Raw genomic sequence first — 25,786 nt, 5'->3', positions numbered from 1 at the left:
ACATGTATATGTATAACTGAATCACTTTGCTGTAAACCTGAAACTAACAACATTCTTCATCAATTATACGCCAATATAAAATAAAAGTTTAAAAAATTCCATTACACTGGATAATGAAATATATCTCTTCTTTCCGTTTATTTTATAGAATAGTTGAAAAATTCATCCACACTCAATCTTAGCATACATGTTATGTATGAGGTAACTTACATGTGATTTAATTGAATACTATGTCTAGTAATAATCTAGAAATGAACATTCAGACTCTTATTTTTCTTCAAATTAGACTCACAGAGATTTCTTTATGACCAAGGGAGGGAAAAAACCCTTTTCACTACTTAAAGTAATAAAATTCTTCTTTTGCTTCTGTGTTCATTTGATGAATTTCTATAGCCTCCACTACTTAACTTCTCTGCTATATTTTCTTTGCCTTTGCATATACAATGTGTCATCCCAACTCCACCATCAGGCTCTTGAGAGTAAGGTCAGATCTCCCACATTTTCATAACTGAGCATGAAAAGAACTGGTTCATAGGTGCTAAATCCATGCTAGGTATTCAATTTTCCAGTAATGCTTTCAGGAACTTGTTTTTTGAGGAATTTAAAAAAGTACAGAAGAGCATAAGTATATAAAGAATAATAAAATAAATCACTTATATTGCTATACTCAGAATCGACAACCATTGCTACTATTTTGCAATTTTCTAAGGAAATTACGACTTCTTTCTCTCCTCAAATAGCCTATACCTAGTTATTTAAAAGTTGTTATTCAGAATTTTCCAATAAAATAATTTGGAGTACATTTTAAAAATTATTAATTTGTCTTCCTTATTATTGCATTTCTTCGTGGATTTTGGAATTTGAGTTTATCCCTACGTTTTGAGTAAAGATACATTTATATATATTTTGGCCCTGCATTACTTGTGCATCCCCTCCAGTATTCAACTAGGCAATTACTTCCGCTAAAACCTCCATAGCGCCCATATAGAAACAAGTCTTAGCATGTCAGCGCTGCCCCATGGTGATGAGAAAGAAAAAGTGCAGTCTTGACAGCTGACATCTGGCATTTGGTCTAGTTCCCGTCAGATAGGTTGTAATGTTCCCTTGCTGAAAATAAACATTTTCAAAGAATATCAACATCAGATATGAGCTGTCTGTTATCATGATGGAATGAGACAAAAACAAGACCATTCTATAATCAAAAATCATGAAAACAAATACACAGCACAACCACATAAATGACTAAGCATCCCTCCCCACCAGCTAACTTGAGTGGCTTCTACTTCTTTTCCAAAGGCGACTCGGCTCAGCTTCATTCCTCTAACATCCTATATAGAAATCATTATGACACATGGTCACTGACAGCACCCACTCCAGAAACTCCCATTTTCTTTGAACCCTCCTTCCACTCACTTAGGGCTGCCCAAATCTTATAACAAGTGCCTGCTAATCCCCTTGGTTCCCATGGTTTGCAGTCCCCCATGTCACATCGAGTACTAAACACAGCTCTGTTTGACTACAAGTGTATGATCTTTGCCTTTTTTTCTTTTGCATTGACAGTGATATTGAATATCTTGGCTCAATTCATTGTCTCCAAGTTCTGTCTTTGTTGTCCTTCTCTAAGTCCATATACATAGCTTCCAGGGGAATTCAGCCCAAGTATTTTTCCCACTATCTTTTCATAAATTGAAGAAACATATCCGTGGTCTCTGGCTTTCCACATTATACCTGGATCAGTCTCCCATCTTAAGAGAAACATTTTAAACTCCTTTATTATACTATTTGAATCAAAAGCCCAGCAGGTCTACGACTTCAACCTGCTCACCATTTTTGTTTTTATCCTTATGTCCCGCAGAGATGTTTCTCTTGTCTGAAGTTCTCATTAAAACTTTTTGCCTTCCTCCTTATCTGCTAGTGTTAACGTGTTTCGGGGAGGGCAGCAGTTAAACATAACAGAGCCATCTTGGCCAGTGAAACAGCACTCACATGTTGGTCTTATTTCCCTCAAGTTTTTAAACAAAATAAAATGAACATTACTTATAAAATCGAAGTCTCTTTTGACAACCAGCACAAACCTCTGTTTATTCAATCCCCAAGACAATCACTTTCATCAGTATGTGATATACCTTTCCTGTGTACATTTTTCCACTTTTCCTTACATATGCAAACATGTACAATTTATTATTCTTGGTCTGTGCTTTAAAATTTATGTAAATGGCATCGTTATCTTTGTATCATGAAAATATACTGTTGAGTGTATTTTTTCACTTAAAAGTCTGGTTTTAGATCTATCTATGCTAGTGTCCATAGTTTTAAGTATTTACTTTTAACTGCTGCATCATAGCCAATATATTTAAATATCACCCTTTAATTAAAGGACATTGTTACCAGAAAGTAAACATACTATTATCAGTATATATATATATATACACACACACATACATATGTCTATATCTATATATATCTATACATATCTTAGAGGAAGTACATGTACTAAAGCCACTTGGGGATGTTTAAAGCATCCTTTAGGACACGTTTGTTTTTTGGGTTTTTTTTTTCAAAATTACGATAGACGTTAATTATCTATCGTAATTAGATGAATTTCCCACATTTGTAAGATTTCTGAAATGTCCTTATGTAGTCTATTTTCTGTTTTTCATAATTAAGGCAATTAGAAATTTTTGCAAAGCTGGGTTACTTAAATCTTCTTTTCCCTATATTGCTGATTTTAATTGCTTTTCTCCATTTGAAGAGTTAATACTTAAGTGAATAAGTTGTTGTGTCTAATAATCTGGAACAATGAATATGTAACAACACTTTAAATTCTACAGAAAATTTCTGCTTATCTTCCTAAGGGTTAAGAAAATACTTAATTATAGTTCTTAACTTGACTTTAGATCTGGAATTTAAATTCAGCTTCTATAGATCTACCTTCTACCTTGTGGTCTAGCAATTTTATAAAGTGATTGTACCTTTCCTGAGAAAACCTACACAATGTGTAGCTAATTTAGAAGGTCAGAGAAAGAAGCAGAAGGAATAAAAAGACTATACGTGTTGTGCAGACATGTCTGATTAGAAAGAATGATGCAGGGAGGGCAAGTTTCAGAAGGATACAGCCTTTGAGTGATCTGATCTTAGATTTAGAATTTTATTTCTGAGCCTCCACATACTAATTAAAGAAGCTGACCATTTAATATTTAATACTTCGTCTCATTTTATTCACTCAAGTTCCTTTAAAATACATTAATTTTTAGCTCTTGCCATGTAAAAAATTTCCTATAATGACCATTGTTATTTGAAGTCAGAATTTTGACTTTTATAAAAATAGGTGCAACTTTGTGTAGGAAGCAGAAGTAATTCCAGAAGGAGACTGCAGATTTGACATAGACATTTCCTAACAAGAAAGAGAACCATGATGGTCGGTTAGCAGTGGTTTATAGTGTCTTGGGTTTCCCTGCTAAGCAGAGGCTAGGAAGTGGCTGTAGAAATACCAACCTGACAGTCATTGACCCCAAAGCATGGACTAAACACAGTGCCAGAAAGTGGTCTCATGAAGGTTCTGTAGGAGACCCAAAGCACTACTGACAATTCCTCTCTTCTCACAAAGGTCTAACAATTCTAACCATTAGTTTTCAGAATCAGATTTTATTTCCAACCTCCCCTAAAGGGCATATACCTGGATTTTAAAAACTCATTCCGAAGGTCTCTGGTTTTAAATTGCAGAGTTTAGTCTCTTTATATGAACTTTCATTGCTAATACATTTAGATTTGTTCTAACTTATTGGTTCCTATTTACTGTGTATATTCTTTGTTTATTTTTTCTGAATTTTCATAGATCTCATTTAAAATTTTCTATATATCACCACCTATGTGAAATCTACACAATTTACTTTTATTCTTTTAATGCCTATCATTATATTATTAGCATACGTATTCATTTTAAATATTTAGATATCCTAACAAAGAACTTTAACTTCCTGCCAATTTACACCTCCTCAATTTCCATGCTTTTAAATTATGTTATTTTGTCATATTTTAAGGCAATAAATACTTATTATTTCATAATTATGACTTAGATTTATATCACTGTTTGACTAATTTCTATGATCACTTTGGATAATAGTACCTTTCTTTCTTTTCCAATTTTAGTCCATGTAACATTTTTATTGGAGTATATGCTTTAATAATAGTGGGTCTGTGAGCAGTAAAAATTCTTAGTACTGTATGTCTAAAGTACTTTTATTTCACTCTCACTCATGAAGGAAAATATAACTTGTTATAGGATTCTAGGTTCAACTTTTTATTCAATATTTGAAAGATATTACTCAAGTCTGTTTTGCTCAGATTAGAAATCTGAGTCAATCTTTTTGCCATTCCATCATAGCTAACCTCATTTTCACTCTAATTTTTCTCTCTAATTGCTTTTCTGGGTTTGTCCTTACCCTCTTATTTCCAGGGTTTATTCTTATTCTTCTTATTATTATTTAATGTATATGTGCTTAACATGCTTAAAATGCATCCTTCTCAGTGTACATCCAATTTTCCACTATGAGGATTAATATCTTTCTTTAATTCCAAATAATTTTCTGTCATTCAGTCTCTTCTATTCTCTATTCACAGTTTTGAGAATGCCAATAATTCAGATTTTATTAGTAAGCTCTTCATCTCTTAAATTTTGCATCTGGTTTATATTTTCTATCCCTCTAACTCTCTTGATGCATTTTGAAACATTTCTTCAATTCTGCCATCTAGTTTGCCAATTCTGATATTAGCTGTGCACAGTTTTTAAGCCTTCCTGTTTTTTCCCAAATGGCTATATTTTCATTAAAACAATTTCCATTTTTTTCAAATATGTCTTTTCTTATTTAATGGGTACCATCACCCCACTCAGCTTAAAATATAGACACTTAAAAAATACTCTTACATTTTTTAAAGAATTTTTTCCAAATGCACTATTACCCTAACTTAGTCAAGCATAAATTTGCCCTTTTGTGGGTCCTGTTGAAATCATATCAATCTTGTATCTATCATGGGTCTAGGCTTCCCCTTGGAATTCAAAATATTTTTGTGAACTCATCTTGAATACACTTTTAGATCCTCAAAAACTGTGTATTATATTACTTTGTTTATCATGGTATTGCTGGGGAAAATTGTGGAACTGCACACAACTTATTCTGCAACAGCTGTTTAAGGTTTATAGTCATTACAAAGATATAGCATAAAGATCTCTTGCCCGTGTTTCTTCAAATTAGCTATGGCTGGAAAACACGAGAAAATTTGATGTTCTCTCTTCTAGGGATGATGAAGAAAATTTATTTCAGAATTGATAGTTATCAGCTGGTCTAGTTGTCTAGATTGATATCTAGAAAGAGTTGGACCCTACTTCCAGGCTCAGCGAACACAGTAACTTAGTAAGGGACACATGGTTACCACCCCAGTTGGAGAACATCAGTAAATATAAATACGTGCGTCTGTCCCTAATGCCAGATTTCAGCTTTTAAATAGGAGCTCTGATCATAAAGAACTCTTGATATCAGAGACTATTCATCTTTATATCCCCCCCAGTAGTATGTGCAGTGCCTTTCACATTGTAAACATTGTTTTATTTATTGTCTTCTCCATAGCATTTATTCTCATTCCATCTCTCTCATTCCAACCCCTCATTACATATAGCAATTTGGAATTGCAGCAGGATAAAAAAATCAGATGCAGTGATCATTGTCAGGCCCACAGTAAGATGCCCACTACTTTGTCAGTTTAATTTAGTTCTTTTACCTCAAATCTCAGTAGTACCACCTTTAAGCTCTTTTCATTCTCCTTTTTTAAAAATAATTATCCAATCCTGAGTAACCTACATAAAATCTACTGGGACCACACTTGAGGAACTATTGTTGTAAAAAGTAGGTTAGTGTTCTTTTGTCTATAAGAGGTTCTTCTCTTTTTCATATAAAGAACTTGATTAATATCATCAAATTATAAGAACACATATAAAAATATGTGTTGGTCATAGAAATAGTAATGAAAATTGCTTATGACATTTTCTCTATAGAAAATTATTCTGTTCAAGATACATCTTTCTTGTGCTGCCTCAAAGATTTAGTTACTGACAAAGCAAAATGAGCCTAATTATAAAGTTATCTCTCAGTTCATTGCCCCTTATGCCAGTATTAGAGAAAAACTTGCCCCTACGCCGATTCAGAAAGTATCAGATGACCAAAGTATTATTTACTAACTGGTTTTTTGTGGTAAATATATTGTGTACACAAGCAAGAAGAGGAAAAAAAATCAAATTATAGTACTCTGCTCTGCAAATTATTGTTTGTTAAAAGTACAGACTATTGGTGAATGTAAATAGTAAGATATGCAAACTCAACAATAATTATTCATTAATTGATAAGTACCAAATGCAATATATGTTGTATACATAGTTTTAAAGTTCATTATTTTTAATGGCAAGTCTCATTCCCTTATATAAAAGTATACAGTAATACATAAACCTTCCAGCACTACTAAGCATGGTTTTGTCAGTTTCTTCTGCATGGGTTAATTTTTCCATTCAATGTAGGAATGAGTAGACTCAGCTAGGAATCTAAAAACTGTGTTTGCTAGCAAAGGAAGAAGGAAATTGGCAGACATTCATAATCCAGTTATTGTTTGACTTAAACACTCTAGCTGCCAACTTCAAGAGACAGTGGAAGAAAATGAGCAGGAATAGGCTTAAAATTTATTTGTTGATTTGGTAGAAAAGCACAATATAGTCTCACTACATTATTTGCTTTTCATGTTTTCTTTCATTATACAATTTTTTTAGTCTTGAGGATTTGTAAATAATGTCTTGGTACAAAGTTACAATTTAAATCATGTAGCCATTTGCTGTTTTCATTTAAGAGAAACAAATTCCCAACGGAAATAGAACGGAAACAGACGTTCCCGCAGCATCTCATTTATTTAATCAGGGAGAGGAAACAAGTGTTTGGCTGTACCAGAAAATCCAGAGATACTTTCCAGCTAGTAGGGATGATCAAAGAATCAGGGAGTTAAAGCATTTTCTAATAAACATTCCTTTGCAAGAAATCTTTGCAGGGGGGCGGGGGGCGGGGAACTAGTACATACTTCCTTATAATTCTGAGAATTATAATGCTACATTTTAACCTTTAGAATTGTACACAGTACAGAATACAAAGAACCCAAACACCACATCCTGTTTTTTTGTTTCTCTCTATTCTTAAAGTGCAATGGCTCGACCTCCCGCTGACTCTATGTGGTAACTGCAAGCAAGGTGCTTAAAAAGTGCTTTTCCCTGAATTTTTATGTAGGTTGAAACCATAAGGCCTATTCACTGTGAGAGTAAGCAACCTGTCTTTCGCAAAAGATCCAAATGTTCCCAGAGTGTTTAAAAAACAAAACAAAACAAATCCAAAACCTTTAAAAGTTGTCTTTAATGTGTCATTCTAATGAGGTTTCCTTAACTTACTAATGCAAACATAGGTTAGTCCTCCCATTTTAGGAATTGGAGTTTTTCCGTGGCTGGTAGAATGGGTTACGAAAAGTGTCGCAATTGCATAAAATATGTTCTAAAAGCCATACATGCCCTTTAGGACCTTTAATGTAATCCTAATACTATGGTCAGAAGCTACCAATTAAAAAAAACAACTGTGAGTATACTTCTCAATGTGTTCCTTGAAAAGCTTGCTTTTGAATCAGCGTGCTTGTTAAAAATGCAGATATCATCCCATACCAATTGAATCTATATTCCGAGGTGTGAGACTAGGAATCTGAGTTTTAAAAGTCCGCCAAGTGAATCTTGTGCATACTAAAATTTGAAAACTATTTTCCAAATCTACATCATACGTATACTTCCTTTACCTATCTAATCATCAGCTATCTATAAATTACCAGCCAAGTATGCCAAATAATTTGCTATTATTAAAAATAAAATTTAAAATAACGCTAAAAATCTTCATTTAAGAAATTTTACTAGGGAGTGACACAGACTTAGCTTCCATTTTCACATCTTTTCTAAGACTTTAAGTAAGTTACTTAACCCGTTTAAATATCAGTCTATGGCTGTTATAAAGGTTACATAGATAATCTATGCAGAGCCCTTGGCATCAGCCAAAAGTGAAGTCAGATAATGATAAGACAATACCATTTATTGAGAGCTTAATACATGCCAGGCTTGCTCCTAAGTGTTTTGCATGCATCAGCTTATTTAAATCCTACAGCAAAGTGGTGAGACAGATGATTTTATATCTGTAGTTTATAGATGAACAAACTGAGGCAAATGTGAGATAATTTACTTATCCAAAATTACAGAGTTTATAAGTGGAAGACCCCAAAACTGGGATTCCAGAACAAGGAGTTTATTCGTGAAATGCAGATAATGCTGGTAGGGGAGTGCGTAAGTGATTACATGGAAGCAAAGACAGTCAAGAGAGGGCTCACCATTAGCTAACACGGTGCGTGACTCAATATAATGAGGAAAATCTGGAGACAGTGTAAATGCCACACCTAGGAGTTATCACAGCCTAGACAAGAAAGCTGGGGTAATTTTAGAGCAAATATTGAGTTATTAATTGAGAGATGCTCCTGTCTATTTTAATTCCTGGAACAATCACATGTGAACAGTCTTGCTTTTCATTGATGAAAAAGGAAAAAAAAAACACCTTCAGGTATACAAATGCCGATTCTGGAAGTAGGATACAAGCAGGAGCAGACAGCAAGTTCCCAGGAATATGGGTTAGGCATAATGAGCCCTTACTGCTGCAGTGTCCAGCTAGAATTTTCTTTCTCTACGTCAACAGCATAAGATCATATCTATTTTACCCGATTGCTTCTATGTATTTTAATCCTGGCACAAATGTAGCTTTAACAATTTTAATATATTTCATATGCCTTAAGTAATTGTTTTTGTTCTCATCAGCCATTTTTGTCTTTTATAGGACAAATTTGTTGATTTATGTATTATATTTATTGCTAGGTGCTGAGTGGATCACCATGCAAAATAAATTGACTGTAAACTCAAGGAGCATATATTCTAAAAGAAATGTTAGACAAGTTCACAGATATTTTATGCACACCTAATTGAGATAAGTTAAAGAATTTTGTATAGAGTTAGCAAACATAGTGTTCTTTAGTTGTAGTTTTAGATCACAATTTAACGCACTCAGTCTACATGTAATTATTGAATGCCTTGTTTGTTCTAAGCACTGGGAATAAAATGATAAGACTCATATTGCAAAGGGAGAGACAAGTACATACACAAAAAAGAAAAGATAATTTCATAGACAGTTAAGTAACATGAAAAATACAAAGATAGACCAACTAAATGGAGGATCCTTATGTACAAATAGTTACTTTAGCTTTGATGATTAACAAAAACCTTCAGAGCAGTTAAATGGCAAGAAGAATGATGAGAAGTAAACAGCAAAGATCTAGGGAAATCTGCAGCTGAAGAGAGTGATCAAGGTAGAAACACAGAGTAATGGAAACATAAATTTGTCAGGAAAGAACAGACTAATAAAAATAGTAAAGGCTTCCATGTATCAAGTAACTACTGTGTGTCAGGACATTTACATATATCATTTGCTAGTTTCTCAGTAGTATTGCAAAGTGATGTTATCCATGCTTTATAAATTGGGATATTGAGAAATAAAATTAAAATGATAAAATGCCATTGAACTAAGAGTGCACACAGTGGTGGAAAAATCTGAACCCAGATCTGTCTAGCTTGAAATTTCTTTACTTATTCAGTGGTGCTTAACCCTGAATGAACAGAGGAATCACTTGGGGATACCCCAGCTTACCCTTGAAAGATTCTGAATTAATTGGTCTGGGTTAGTCATAGCATCTGCATTATCTCCCAGGTGTTCTAATATGGAGCAGGGAGGTGGTCCATTATCCTGCATCTTGCTTCAAATAAAATAAGAGGATAGGGATTGATCCTCTGGCAGGCATGCTGTGTGTATCATCTCATTTAGTTCTCAAGTCAATTCTACAAAGTATTATTAAGTTCATTTTTAAAAGGAGGAAGATAATTAGGCTCAGAAAATTTGAGCATAATGGTAGGAAGTGGTAGAGTCTGGCTTCTGACAGTCTACTTAAATAAAAGTCATATTCACAAGGCTGTTGATATTCGTCTGTATTAATAAACATTTTTGAATATTCTAAAATTCATAGACAGACCTCTAGAAGGACTCCATGGTCCTCACAAAGCACAGATATGGCCTTACTTGGCCCAATCAGTATAACCACCACATCCTACTTATTATGAGAGGATTAAAGGATGCGTAATGTATTATCACTACATAATATACAAATAGATTTTAATTCATCAAGAGAAGGGGTTTGCCATCTTTTATATTAACCAACAGATTTTAGTTTCATGCTTTACTCATAGTAAACCACATTAAATGGCTACCTACTAAAGCTATCCCTCTGCTTCTCCTCTTAGAGTCTAGAAGAGGCTTCCGCTTGGGGTAGTGTTGGACTGAGTGCTTTGGATGACTCTCCCACTGAGGAAGACTGGGTAAGTAGCATGGGGGGGGGGGGCGGGGAAACACTCTCTGTTTCACAATTTGAGAGTGCTAATAAGACAGTGTCAGAATGTATGGATCAAGGTTTTTAGAGATACAGGACACCAAGAGAAACTATAAACACTTGGGTTTTCTGCTTTTCTGTCAGGGTCAACAGCCAATTCCAGAATCAGCCAACTTTTTCTGTAAAGGACTAAATAATAAATATTTTATGTTTTGTGGCCCTTAAGGTCTCTGCCATGCTTTTCAAATCTGCTGCTATTGTAGTGAGAAAGCAGCTGTAGGTAATATGTGAATGGGTGGGCATGACTGTGTCCCATTAAAATCTATATACAAAAACAAGCAGCATGCCAGATTTGCCTTCCGATCTTAGTTGAAGAAAATCTAGTTTGCCAACTCCTGATCTAGTTGGATGAAAGAGGGCTTTAGGACCCTCTGAAGGTGGGGTGTCAGGGTTAACTGGTAAACAGAGTTTATGTTGAAACCTTAAAGGATGAACTGGAAATAGTCTGATTCTCACAAGATCTGAAAACCAACTTAAAATTAAAATAGTTCTGAATAATATTGCTAAATTGTCAATAATGTTGCTGAAGTACTATACCCTAGCCTCCTGCAAAAAGTAAATATAAATCTTCGCCATAGGAAGGTATAAATATCCACAGTTTTAAATTATATATGTGTTTTTCATACTTGATTCTGAAAATCAATGAAAAATAACCAGGCACTTTGGAGACAAGTTTACATGATCAAAAACAGGAGTGTATCTGTACAACAAAGTTGCTAGAAGCAGACTATAAAATAACTACACTTAAAATGTTCAAGAAAGAAAAAGACAAATTTGAAGATTTTAGTGGATAACTAGAAAATATAAAGGCTGAAAAAGTAATTTTATAATTGAAAAACAAAATTCCATAACTCTGTTTAACAGTATATTCGATCTAGCTGTTTATAGATGAAATAGAACAGAATATAAATCAAAAAAGAATCTGCAGAATATTGCCCAAAGATCAAAAAGACTAAAAGTATAGAAAAGAGGGTTAGGGACATAGAGTCTAATGTGAGAATATCTGTCATATGCATAATTGGAGTCTCAGAAAAGGAAAATAAAGAAAATGGAGTAAAGGTATAAAAACATATTTGACAAAACAATGGCTAAGGATTTCCTAAAATTGATGAAAGACACAAAGCAAGAGATTTAAGAAGCTCAACAAACTTTCAGCAGCAAAAATATGAAGAAAAGCATACCCAGGCACATCATAGTCGAAGTACCAAAACCAACTACAAAGGGACATCTTAAAAGTAGCCAGAGATGGGTGGGGATGGCATCTTACTTTCAAAGGGACAACATGCGAGAGACAGGCAGCTGACATCTCAAAAGAAATACTGAATGCCAGAAAACAAAAGAGTTGTATTTTCAAGTGCTGAAAGAAAGAACTCTTAGCTTAAAATCCTATATACAGGGAAATAACCATTGAAAAAGTGAGATAAAGATATTTTAAGCAAACACAAATTATCAACAGGTTGTTACCCAGGTCTGCACGAAAAAATACTAATACTAAAAGGGTGATCTTCAGGAAGAAGACAAAGAATTCCATTGTTAAAATTCACGAACGCAGAATAAAATAGAGACCATTTACTCAAAGTTTCAGAATGTATCTTTTTTTTTCAAGTATTTATGCAACTTTTACAGTAATTGACCAAATGCTTAAAATAAGTCTCAACACATTTCAAAATTTTTAAATCATTCATTATTTTACCCTGACATGAAATTAAGCTGGAACAAAACTTTTAAAAAATTAGAAATTCTCAAAATGTTTGGAAATTAAGAACTGCACTCCTAAATAACCCTTGGATAGGAGAAATAATAAGTTAGAAAATATTGAAATTATTAATATTGAAAATACTGCACATTGAAATTGGCAATATGCAGCTAAACTGTGGTTAGAAAGCATAACTCTTGTTTTGTTTTGGTTTTTGTTTATTTTTTAAATTAATTAGTTTTTGAAGTATAGTTGATTTACAATTTTGTGTTAGTTTCAGGTGTACAGCATAGTGATTCAGTATTTTTGTAGATTGTATTCCATTATAGGGTATTACAAGACAATGGGTATAATTCCCTGTGCTATACAGTAAATCCTTGACGCTTACTTATTTTACAATATAGAGTAGTTTATACCTGTTAATCCCATATCCCTAATTTGTCCCTCCCCCCCCTTCCTTCTCCCCTTTGGTAACCACAATTTTGTTTTTATGTCTGTGAATCTGTTTCTGTATTGTATATGCATTCATTTGTATTATTTTTCGGATTCCACATATAAGTGATATCATATAGTATTTGTCTTTCTCTGTCTGACTTATTTCGCCAAGCACAGTATTCTCTAAGCCCATCAACATTGCTGCAAATAGCAGTATTTCATTCTGTTTATGGCTGAGTAATATTCTGGTGTATACTATATATATTATTTTATATATATAAAATATATATGTGTATATATATATATGTGTATATATATATATGTATATATATATATACACCACATCTTCATTATCCATTTATCTGTTGATGGACACTTAGGTTGCTTCCTTCCATATCTTGGCTATTGTAAATAGGGCTGCAGTGAACATTGGGATGCTTATATCTTTTTGAATTAGTGTTTTAGTTTTTTTCTGGGCATATATTCAAGAGTGAAATTGCTGGATCATATGGTAGTTCTCTTTTTAGTTTTCTAAGGAACGTCCATACTGTTTTTCGTTGTGACTGCATCAATTTACTTTCCAACCAACAATGTATGAGGGTTCCCTTTTTCTTCACATCCTCTCCAACATTTGTTATTTGTAGACTTTTTGATGATGGCCATTCTGACAGGTGTGAAGTGATACCTTATTGTGGTTTTTATTTGCATTTCTTTAATAATTAGCGATGTTGAGCATCTTTTCATTAAGAAATCATAACTTTTAACTCAATTATTAGACAGTAATAAAGGCAAGAAAATCAGTCATCTAAGTGTTCATTATAGAAACTTGGAAAAGGAAGAGAATATCAGATAAAATAAGGAATAATATAAATAAAAAACATAGAAGAAATTTATAAAATAGAAACACGTAGTAAGAGAGAATAAAATCAAAAGTTGGTTCTGCTATTAGGTTAATACACTTGATAAACCCTGTATTGAAAACATTAAAAAACAGAGAAGGCACTATAATGTAGTATCAGGAAAAAAGAAAGGACGTTATTATAGAACTCACAGACATTAAAAAGATGATAAGGTTATGATTTTAAGAATCATGCCAGTAAACTAGAAAGTTTAGATGTTTTATGTATATAATTACTAAATTTGAATCAGGAAAGAACAGAAAATTGAGAAGATTTATAAATATTAACAAAATAAAGCATATGTAAAATTTCCTACAAAGAAAATTCCAAGCTCAGACCCAAACTCACTGATGAATTCTACCAAATATTAAAGGAAAATAACACCTATCTTAGAGAAAATCTTTTAGAGAGTAGTAAAGAAGAAACATTTTGCAATATATTTTATAAGACCAGCATAAAATTTTAACCAAAATCTGGCAAGGACATTATATGAAAGAAAAATCAAAGATTAATGTTCCTCATGAACATAGATAACAGAAATACAAACCCACACAACAAATTCAGTGAACCCGAATTCACTGAACTGAGCCTTCCTATAAAACAAGAACCTACTTTACAAAGGATTTTCACTTATTCCACTATTGTAATGTTATTTTAACATTTGATAAAACATCACCATATTATACCATATTAACAGAAAAAGAAAAATCATTTCCTCAGTTCAATAGATGTAGAAATAGAATTTGATAAAATTCAATATATATTTATTAAAAACAGAAAATTTATTTTAAAAAGTCCTAGCAATCTTAGCAGAGTACCACTAATGGTGAATTTCCTTAATCTGAAGATATATTTTAAAAAACTGTACCTGACATGATAATCATGACATACACTAGGTGCTAAATAACTTCTTCCTTACTTCCCCTTAACATTTATGTAATAGCCTAAAGAAAATAATAAAATCTAATGCTTACCAAGTGCTTATTATAAATGAATCTCAGTACGTTTTACAGGCATTATTTAATTTAATCATTCCAGCATTCTCAGGAGCTAGAGTTTCTAAAGTTTAAGGAGCAGATAAATACAGGATAATTGTACCATTAAACTAATGAAAGATTTAAAATGTGTACATTCTCATTTCTCTCCTTATAGAATATTTCAACACCTAACCAACTAAGAAAATAAGATTTTAGATTAGCCAAAATAAGAAGCAAGGAAAATAAACAAAAGACAATAACCTATCCTTTATCAATTGCAAGCAATTTGGAGCTGCTCATATTTCACATTTTTTTAAAGAATTTTTTGATGTGTACCAATTTTAAAGTCTTTACTGAATTTGTTACAATATTGCTTCTGTTTTTTGTTTGGTTTTTTGACCACGAAGCATGTGAGATCTTAGCTCCCCGGCCAGGGATCGAACCCACACGCCCTGCATTGGAAGGCAAAGTCTTAACCACTGGACAGCCAGGGAAGTCCTTCATATTTCATATTTTGCCAGTGGAGTGGTCATTACTAGAAAAATTTTTAGTTTTACTCTTTGGTAAATATTTATGGAAATACTCATTTTCCTGATGAATAGTAAACTTCCCAAGAAAATCGCAGAGCCATTTTCAGCTAAACCATTCAGCTGTGAAGGTTTGGCTGGACAGAGCTTCCAGAGGGTTTGCTATAGCTCTTATCTTTATTTGAGTTGACTCTAAATCTCTGTCATTGTATAGTTTGCTTGATTCACGGTCATTATGAAGGGTTGAAATAAGGCAAATGTTTGCTTTAGGAACATTATTGCTTCAATTTCAAAGGAATTGATTCCTAGCAATTCTGCTTCATTGCATTAAAATATCCTAATCACATAGATTCAACTATAAGAGCTTTAAAATATGGTCATTTCTGCTTCCTTGTCTTAAGTAAGGGTTTGTGAGTAGTGTTTTAGACCTATTTGTTTTGTATTCCTTCCTGTTTTAAGATGATTTGGGTAGCTTTAGCTGATGGTTACTTATTTCAAAATACGGATGTTTCTTAGCTTTTGTTTTATTATTATGCTATTTTCTAAAACAAATCTAGCCTTCTATCCATTTTATTTGATTGTTGTATTAATATTCTTTTTGTTGCAATATAAAAAATTACCTAGGAAAATGACATTATACTTAAAAGATGTTGAAATTACATACCTAAATTCCTAATACAGAATGCTTTGTCATGCTTACAACAAGCAAATTAATCAATTAATTTTGAGACCAGTTCTCTTCAGTACAGCAAAAATAATTATCTATTCAACATATCCCTCCAATTTGATTTGGATGTCAATTTGTAAAAACAGAAGTACAGACAACTCCTGAGTATCCATTTTTCTATATTGTAAAATTATTCATCCTTTTTTATTATTTTTCCACATTTTGCTTCGCCCATCTCCACTGCAATGTTCTTTTCCATTCCTTCTATTCAGCAGGTAGTGGAAACAGAAATGAAGCTTGAGTTGGTAATTTGAGACTTTTACTGCATCTTCCATTAGCCACAATTCACTGAACAAATTGGACACTTTGGTAGGCTACTTAAGTAAATAAATAAAAGTTTCTTTGGCTCCCTTATAGGGTCTATACTTTTCCAGCATTTATGATACATTGCATTGACTAATTTTCCTAACCGCATATATATATATATATTTTTTTTATAACATCTTTATTGGAGTATAATTGCTTTACAATGGTATGTTAGTTTCTGCTTTATAACAAAGTGAATCAGTTATACATATACATATGTTCCCATATCTCTTCCCTCTTGCGTCTCCCTCCCTCCCACCCTCCCTATCCCACTCCTCTAGGTGGTCACAAAGCACCGAGCTGATCTCCCTGTGCTATGCGGCTGCTTCCCACTAGCTATCTATTTTACATTTGGTAGTGTATATATGTCCATGCCACCCTCTCACCCTGTCACATCTTACCCCTCCCCCTCCCCATATCCTCAAGTCCATTCTCTAGTAGGTCTGTGTCTTTATTCCCGTCTTGCTACTAGGTTCTTCATGACTTTTTTTTTTTTTCCTTAGATTCCATATATATGTGTATTTCTTTTTCTCTTTCTGACTTACTTCACTCTGTATGACAGACTCTAACTCCATCCACCTCATTACAAATACCTCCATTTCGTTTCTTTTTATGGCTGAGTAATATTCCATTGTATATATGTGCCACATCTTCTTTAGCCATTCATCCGATGATGGACACTTAGGTTGCTTCCATGTCCTGGCTATTGTAAATAGAGCTGCAATGAACATTTTGGTACATGACTCTTTTTGAATTATGGTTTTCTCAGGGTATATGCCCAGTAGTGGGATTGCTGGGTCATATGGTAGTTCTATTTGTAGTTGTTTAAGGAACCTCCATACTGTTCTCCATAGTGGCTGTATCAATTTACATTCCCACCAACAGTGCAAGAGTGTTCCCTTTTCTCCACACCCTCTCCAGCATTTATTGTTTCTAGATTTTTTGATGATGGCCATTCTGACTGGTGTGAGATGATACCTCATTGTAGTTTTGATTTGCATTTCTCTAATGATTAATGATGTTGAGCATTCTTTCATGTGTCTGTTGGGCTATCTGTATATCTTCTTTGGAGAAATGTCTACTTAGGTCTTCTGCCCATTTTTGGATTGGGTTCTAACCGTATATATTTTAATTTATAAAGATTATTCTAGGATCTTCAGATACCCAGTTCCTGTTAAGCATGGAGTTCTTGTGGATAATTTATCAGAGAAGATAATCGAAATTTATGATTTATGAGGGCAGATAACTACATGAATATTTTGTGTGGGTAGCAGTAAAATGTAGATCACAGTGGAATGAAAAGTGCATTGGTCAACCTAGTTTCAAGCAAATTGTGGTGCTGCCCCAACGTTATTTTCATGTGATTTCCTTTTGACCATTTCAGCAGCCAGCCCCAAAGAGAGGATTGGTGCTCAGGACCCCAGCCTGTAACTGCTTCCTGGACCTTTATAGCCTTTAATGTAACACAATTTACTGATCAAACCAATTCCTCTTGGAAGGATCTAGTAGGTGCCTTCAGTGCTCTGTATGGGTATCCTCAGATAACTTTCAGTTTCTTTGAGTGCTTATTCTTAAGGTATCTATGTCCTTTGATTCCAACAGCTGCAGTTGCCATACACTTCAGAGGACTAAATTTGGGCTATTAGACTCATTTTGCCTGGACAGCAGTGACTGAGAGTTTATGCCCATCCCACCTGTGGGTCTCAGTGGGCAAAGTTAGCCAAGATTCACTGTTAGAGGAGTATGAAGCCCAGTTACCTTGCCTTCAAGCTGGACAAACACTGAGGTATAGTTTATATTCCAGATCTTCACTAGGGGCAGGCTAAGGTTGGCCATGGCCTGAAACTGCATATTTGCTTGGCTTCTTCCCCTTCCTCATTGAGTTCTCGTGCTACTTATCAGATTCCCTGGGAGCATTTCTATAATAAGCCACCTGCACATGAATCCTGGTCTCATGATTTACTGCTGGAGAGCGTGATTTAAAACAGGCAATAAAAATGGTTAGTAGTCATGTCCATGTATACCGCAACAGATTAAGTGAATTTTGCAAAGTCAAGTAGTCACTGGATAGTGGATTAGGAAGTTGAGCTTGGTTTTTCTCACTTCAGATACAGCATATTTTCAAGCACACAAACTGCCACACACATATAGATTATACATTGGTATGATCACATTTGGAATAGAACTTCATATTGTCAAAGTCTCCACAGAATGAATGCTTTAATCTAAATTAGAGGAAAGGCCAGAGATGATGTTTGGAAGTGGGGACCCTTTAGCAGAGCTCATAGTCTAGTAAGTAGGGGAGACAGACAAGTAAAATTAAACATAATAAATCAGTATGATTTAAGGTTATAAGTGCTGTTAGGGGAAAATAAAAAACAGAACAGTTTAAGGGAGATTAATATCACAGGGTGCTATAATAAATAGAGATATAAATTTCGGCTTTGAGAAGTGAAATTTGAGCAAAGATTTGAAGGAGAGCAGGGTGTTTGGGAATACCTGGGGAAAGAGCATCTCAGGAAGAGGGAACAGCCAGTGCAAAGTGCTAATGCCTGCTGTCATCTAAGAGTAGAAAGGTGTCCAGTGTGGTCGTAGGAGAGTTAGTGTTGAGGAAAGAAGATCAGAAGGAGAAGATCATTCCAGATCATGTAGGACCTCTTCATCCATCGATAGAAGAGATTTTTGCAGATCTTTACACATGTGTGTGTTAATTTTTCTACTGCATCATCCTAAGGCTGAAAGTTGTGAGGGATTGGAAGATAGAAAGCAGTTAAGACCTAGATGAAAGAATAGAAACAATTGCTTCTCAGGAAATTGGCCAACATCTGCCAAATAGTAAACTTGTGACCTTTGCTAGCTATGACTCAACTCTACTGTATGGATTCAACATAGTGGACTTGGTGAGTAAGTATGGATCCTAAGAAACCACAAACTGCACAGCATTTGGTTAGCACAGAGCTCCACAACCAATTCTGATATAACAAGATAAGTCTTTGTTTGAACTAACCTATTATACTTTTTCTTTGTGAAACGCTCACTGTCTTTTTCTGTTTTAAGTTCTACTCTTGCCTTTGGTTGGGGAGAGGATCTTTGGAGGAGCTACTCATTTTCATATACACCACTATGACAGTAAACCCACAATGCATTGAACTAATTGTCTCTAAATTACTTTCATGATTAATCTGAAGGGCCTGACCCATAAAGCCAAATTCATCTACAGTAGATCACATTTTCCCTGCCTTTCCTGGCAGAAACATTGCTTGATGCAAATGATGTCTTAGAATCTCTTTTTTTTCTTCTTTTCTTTTATCATAGTAGAAAGAACTTTGGCCTCTAGTAGGAGGCAGGAATAATTCACAAGTTTAAGTGGAGGAATAGCATGATCTGATCCATGGTTCAAAAATGTTATTTTTGCTGCTGTGTATGAATAGACATTACAGGGTCAGGGATAGAAGCAGAGAGACCCCTGTTAGGTTACTGAAGTAAGCAGAGTGTAGTGGATACAACTGGTGTTGCTCTGACCCCCATCATGCACCAAGATTGTTGGCAGCTGGTGACTCTTATGAGTCCCCTCTGCAGGAGTTGCCCTTAGGTGAATGGAACTACTCAGGCCTGGGAGCAACGAATATCTATTGAATGTTCAGTGGTGTATGGGGGAGGGGACTCCCTGAAGAGCAATTCCAGCTCCAAAGCCCTCTGTGAAATTGGCTGAGGACACCATTGCAACTGCATTGCATTTCACCTCCCCCTTTGCCCAATTCTGCTTCCCAAGTATTCACTCCTCCACAGCTGTTGCTCAGGAACAGGAACACTCCTTCTACAATCTCCTGAATAGAACCTCTGTCTCTGAATGTGTTTCCATTGTTCACTGCCTATTACAGTTTGCAAACAATGCAAACTATGGAGAAAGACATGAGTCAAAAATTCAGTCTCAGCAAAAGAGCAACTGAATTGCCATCATCTGAGATGGGGTAAATGGTGGGTGGAGCAAGTCTGAGCGAATGTCTGAAGTTAAATTTTGGATGTATCGTGTTTGAGGTATCTATTGAACATTCAAGTGGAAGGACCAAGTAGGCAGGGGGTTCTATAAATTTGGATCCAAAAGAGATTAGGATGGAGAAATACATTTGGCAACAATTAGCATATTGATGGTTTTAAAGTTATTATTTTTTGCATGGAAGAGAATATAATCTGTATGATCTTACATCAAAGAAGGATAAAGTCTGTAATGGCTTGTGGAATTCATTGAAGACTCTTTATAAAATATTCCTTGAAATTTTTTGTGCGTAGTTAAAAATAGTGCGGTCTCTGTTGAATGTGGAGTTGTTCATGGGGTAGTGCAAACGTATTAATAGTTTTATGTGCTATGTGTGCATATGTACATTTAAATACATACATGCACATATCTTGCACATATATGCATATATGTAATTAATACAATTATTATGTATAACATATATGTGCATTATTTGTAATAATATTTTATCTTTAGTAACACAACCTGTTTTATTTCAACTTGACCTATTTGTTTCCGAGACAGGTTTGTTAAATGCCTTTGTGAATCTTCCTGTTTCCACAGCTTTCAATTGTAGCTTTATAATTTTTTCAAATATATTGTTAGAGGCATATATTTTATGATGATTAAATGTTTCTGCTCTATTATTTCTTTTACCAATGTGTATATTTTCTTTTGTGTCTTATGATATTGTTTGCATTAAATTCTATTTTGTCAAAAGTAGTACACAGCTGATGGTTAATTGACATTTGTTGGATATGATTTTTTTTATCATTTATGGTTTGAAACTTCTGTGTCTCTGTGTTAAGTGTAACTCCTGAAAATAATATATGGCTGAATTTTGTTTGTTTTTTTAAATTTAATTTTAAAACATCTGAATTTTAGTAGTTCAGTTTAAATAGCTTCTATATATTTGATTAGTGCTAGAATTTAAGACTGATTTCACCTGTCTCTCTTCTTATTTTCCATTTACAGTATTTTTTTCTTTTTTTCTGATTTCCAGCATTGATATTTTTGATAAGTGTTATATAATTTATTTTCATTCTTATACCAGTTATCTTAAGATGCATACTCATATTTATCTATCTTTCTTAATTAAAAAAAAAAAACTAATAACTTGTATCTTTCCCTAACAAAACTCACACTGTGTCATGCTTACATACCACTTTGAGCTCCCCTTGCTTTGGTCACCTATCATTAAGTTGGTGTTGTCTAGGATTTTAGTGCTGGCGTGTTCCCTTCTTCCTCCTCCTGCTCTTCTTCTACTTCATCTTCCTCTACCTCGTTCTTTCATAGGATTTCATTAGATAGCAATAAACTTTACCTTTCATTTCTATTGTAACACTTTCCTGGATTTATTTATTTTCTCATGAGTACCTCTTCCAAGAGTGTTTGACTGTGGATCCTTATGTGATAAACCCTTTGAGATCATAGCTATCTGAGAATATCTTTATTACATTCACATCTTTGAATGATAATTTGGTTGGATATAAAATTCTAGGTTCGAAGTTATTATTCTTCAAACATGTTAGCCATAACTTTGTTTCCTACTTGCATTAAATGTTGATCAGGTTATTAACCTGCTCCTTGTTTCTTTATAAATAATAGGCTTTTAAAATTTGCTTTTGCTTTCTGTATGCTTTGAGAAGTTTCTCTTAGGTATTGATATTTTTACATCTCACTATTATATACTTAGGTGTGGATTTTTTTCTTCTTTCTTACGTTTGCCACAGAATTCACACTTTTAATTTTAGATGTTAAGTTTTTCATTTTTCTTTAACTATGGGAAAATAATTCCATTGTTTCTTTGAATACATTTTCCTTTCCATTTATATTTTTTCACCTTTTTTCTCTGATGTCAATTATTCTGATGTTGGTCTCTCTATATCTACCTGCCTTGGCTGTTAGTATTTTTAAAAAATATTTTATCTTTCTCTTTTATGATTTCATTTTCTCAATCTTAATTTTCAGCTCAGCAATTGTTTTTCAGCTGTCATCATTTTTTGCTTATTCTATTGGGTACTTTATTTCAAATACTATACTGTTAAATAATTAAAATTTATTTTTATAATTATAGTTTTATTTCATATTAATAAATTATTTTGTTATCTAACTATATACATTTTAAATACTTGTCCATTTGTTCTAAGAATTCTGCTTCAGGTGGTAAAATATGATAAGTTTTTCGTCTTTCTTTAGAATATTATTTTTCATTTGGCTGGCTATTTATAAGCATAAGTTTCCCTGAAAGTATGTACTATTCTAGCTGGTCATCTTTCCTGACAAGGGGCTAAAAGCCAGCCCTGTGGCCAGAACCTTTGGGAAGGGAGCCAAGGAACCACAGAAACCTCATGTACCACTCAATTTCATGGTACCCAACCAGTCAATTTTCAGGTTTCCCCCCCATTTAACTCTTAGCAAAGGGCAGTACTGCAAAAACAGTTTCCTTAGCTTTGAAGACTTTGAGGAGGAGAAACTGAAGAACAAATGCTCAAGCGCAGCTCATGTGGTTCATAAGCAACAGTTTTCATAGATTCGTTAACCTAATGGGCATTTATCCTGTATTAGGTTCTCCCTTCCCCTCTTTTAGAACCTGAGCTGTTGCAGAAAATTTCTGTGTGAAGCACCAACATGGCAGAAAGGAATAAGGTGAAGTAAAATGATTCCTTTCAACTTACCATTTTACTGAATCTTCATATTCATCTCCATCTATATCACCAGTTCAAGAGAGCACTGAGCCTACCCAAGGGTTCCTAAAAGCATTTTGTTTGTTTGTTTCTTATTCCTGAAATATATATCACCCTCTTCTAAATTTTCTCTGGAGTTGGTTTTAGGGAAAGCTAGCATGATGCTAGTGTGCTATCAGGATAGGAATCAGAAGTACTTTGTTATTATTGCATTCCTTAATTTCTATCCATCCTTTAATATCCTTTCTTCCTTATTACAACTCCAGCTTTCTCCCATGAACTCTTATATATAACATTGCCTTTGCATTTCTAATTTTTAAAATCTCAAACTTGTTTGCAAAACAGAGATTAGAATTGAACATTCTGAATAATGGAAAAGTTGTGAGAATAACAAGCATTCTTTTTATTTAGTTACCCAAATAATATTATTTTGTGCCCTTATAAAGTACTCAGCATTGTGAATAATTAATATAAAGTATTATTAAATGTGAAGCACTCCTTGCCCTTGAGAAATGTATGATATAATTAAGAAGTTAAAAAGTATTGTATAAGTGGATTAGAGTACAATATAACACATAATGGTAAAATCAGTAATATCCTTCCTAGAAAATATTTTAATTCATCTATGCACATGCCTGTTATTTTCTGCAGGATTAGAGCTCCCACATGCAAGTAGTATGTCTAATTTCTTTTTGTAATATAAATTCCCAGGATTACTAAATAAGTGTTCAACAAATGAGTGAAATTCCAAGATATTTTATAAAGAAAATATCAGTGGGGCTGCAGTAGTGCAAGGAGATCATGAAAATGTCAATTTCTGAAGCTGGTCTTGAAGTCATGAGTTTGCCTGACTTTACTCAGGCAAAGGGCATAACAAAGGTTAATACATAATTAATATTTAACATGTGATGGATATATGACAATTAATAGGGAGATGATAATGGCAAGAGGAGGTAAGAGCAATTTTGATGGTATCATGGGAAACAATGTTTAATAATGAAGATCACGTCATGCTATAGAGACTTGAGAAAGCTTCTAAGATTATTCTCTGACATGTATTTCTCAGATACCATACTGAATTCCAAAGGTATTCTCCACAGTTCAGTCTTCATAATCATTGGCCCACCAGCTTCATGTTTCAGATGAAGAAACCAAGGCTCAGAGGAAAAGAGACAAATTCAAAATTACACAGAGTATATTTGAATTTCATGTATCAGATGGAGAAATTGTGAATCAGAGAGAACCAGGATCTTAAGATCACGCAAGAAAATTTTGTAGAGTAATGAGAGTTGTGATTCCATAAATTATCTCATTTCTGTGTTGGAGAACTTTGGATTGAGTACTATAGATTAATTTCTTGTTATTGAGAACAACAGAAACATAATGAAAACAATGGCTAAAAAATATCAGTAAAATAGTGACGTTCAAGTGAGTAAAAGTACTTACTACCATGCCTGGCCCTGTCTAAGCATATTGTCTGCACTGTCATATAACACTTTCAGTAACACATTATTATCCCATTCATGTAGATAAAGCCAAGTGTTTATGGAGATTGTGAAGTTGGTTAAAGCCATATATTTAGTAGGCAGTGAAAAGTGCAGTCCTATCTTAACCTGGATATTTTGCCACCAAAAATAAAAAAGGAAATCCATTTTAACACTTTAATAAGAATGCCATGGAGTAGGAGTTTCTCTGAAGATATACTCTGAAGGACTTTGAGACTCAATTTAGGAGATTAATGAGACAGATGAGTCACTTGGAACTAAAACTATTCTGAACCTAATCTAGTCTTTCTGATGATTCAGAAAGCATTTTGAGATCTTCTATTAACACAAATTATCATTATACTAGTTATTTAAAAATGCAGGATGGGGACTTCCCTTGTGGTGCAGTGGTTAAGAATCCACCTGCCAATGCAGGGGGCCAATGCAGGGGATGCGGGTTTGAGCCCTGGTCTGGGAAGATCCCAGAAGATCCCACATGCCATGGAGCAACAAAGCCCGTGTGCCACAACTACTGAGCCTGTGCTCTAGAGCCCGCAAGCCACAACTACTGAGCCTGCACGTCACAACTACTGAAGCCCTAGGGCCTGTGTGCCGCAACAAGAGAAGCCACCGCAATGAGAAGCCCGTGCACCACGACGAAGAGTAGCCTCTGCACGCTGCAACTAGAGAAAGCCCACACGCCGCAAGGAAGACCCAACACAGCCTAAAAATAAAATAAAATAAAATAAAATAAAATAAATGCAGGATGATAAGAATATTCAACTAGATCACATAACACGGGAATGATTTAGTTCTTGAATAGCTAATTTTGTTAGATTATGTGGTTATATCCAATCTCAAAATATCCTTATAAAAATTCTCATACTATTTTAAAAGGGGATAAAAATTGATTAGGAGTCTTGCCCAAAGTGCCATGAAAATAACAGAACCAAAAGTAAAATCCAGTAAAAGTAGTAAAACTGATTTTAGTTTTATTCATTAGTTACCAAAATATAATGACTATAGTAGATTGTCCTCAAGGATGATTATCTAATCCAAATACAGGAATTTTTATTTTTGCAGGGGGTTTCTAACAGATGGGTTAGTTTCAAATTTACATATGATAAGGTATTTAAAACATAGTTGATTGCAATATTCAGGTTTACCAAGAAATCTAATTCAGAATTCCACTAAGAATTCTGATGACTAGTAGGTGTTGCAGAATCTCCAGTATGCATGTACACATATAGATGATTCAAATTTCTACAGATTTGGAGATAAGCACCTTGAAATCATTGCATTTGGGGAATTATCCTGCAATTATTTTAGTTTCAATTGCTAAGATTCTTGAAAATAACTGGTAATTTTCCTCCAACATCTCAATTTCTCTGAGATTTTGTTTAACCCTCAGTGTATGAGGGTGTATATCTGCAT

At 34.0% G+C, this 25,786-nt stretch overlaps 1 long non-coding RNA gene across 1 annotated transcript in view; it reads left to right on the top strand.

The window, feature by feature from the left end:
- LOC309615503 overlaps positions 1-25,786 on the top strand; it is a 423,643-nt gene that overhangs the window by 273,072 nt on the left and 124,785 nt on the right. The gene's annotated exons all lie outside the window — the stretch shown is intronic.

This window comes from Balaenoptera borealis (assembly GCF_965194805.1).
Source record: "Balaenoptera borealis genome assembly, chromosome: 18".
Lineage (NCBI taxonomy): Eukaryota > Metazoa > Chordata > Mammalia > Artiodactyla > Balaenopteridae > Balaenoptera > Balaenoptera borealis.
Note: the sequence above shows the minus strand (reverse complement) of the source record. Positions and strands in the feature narration are given on the sequence as shown.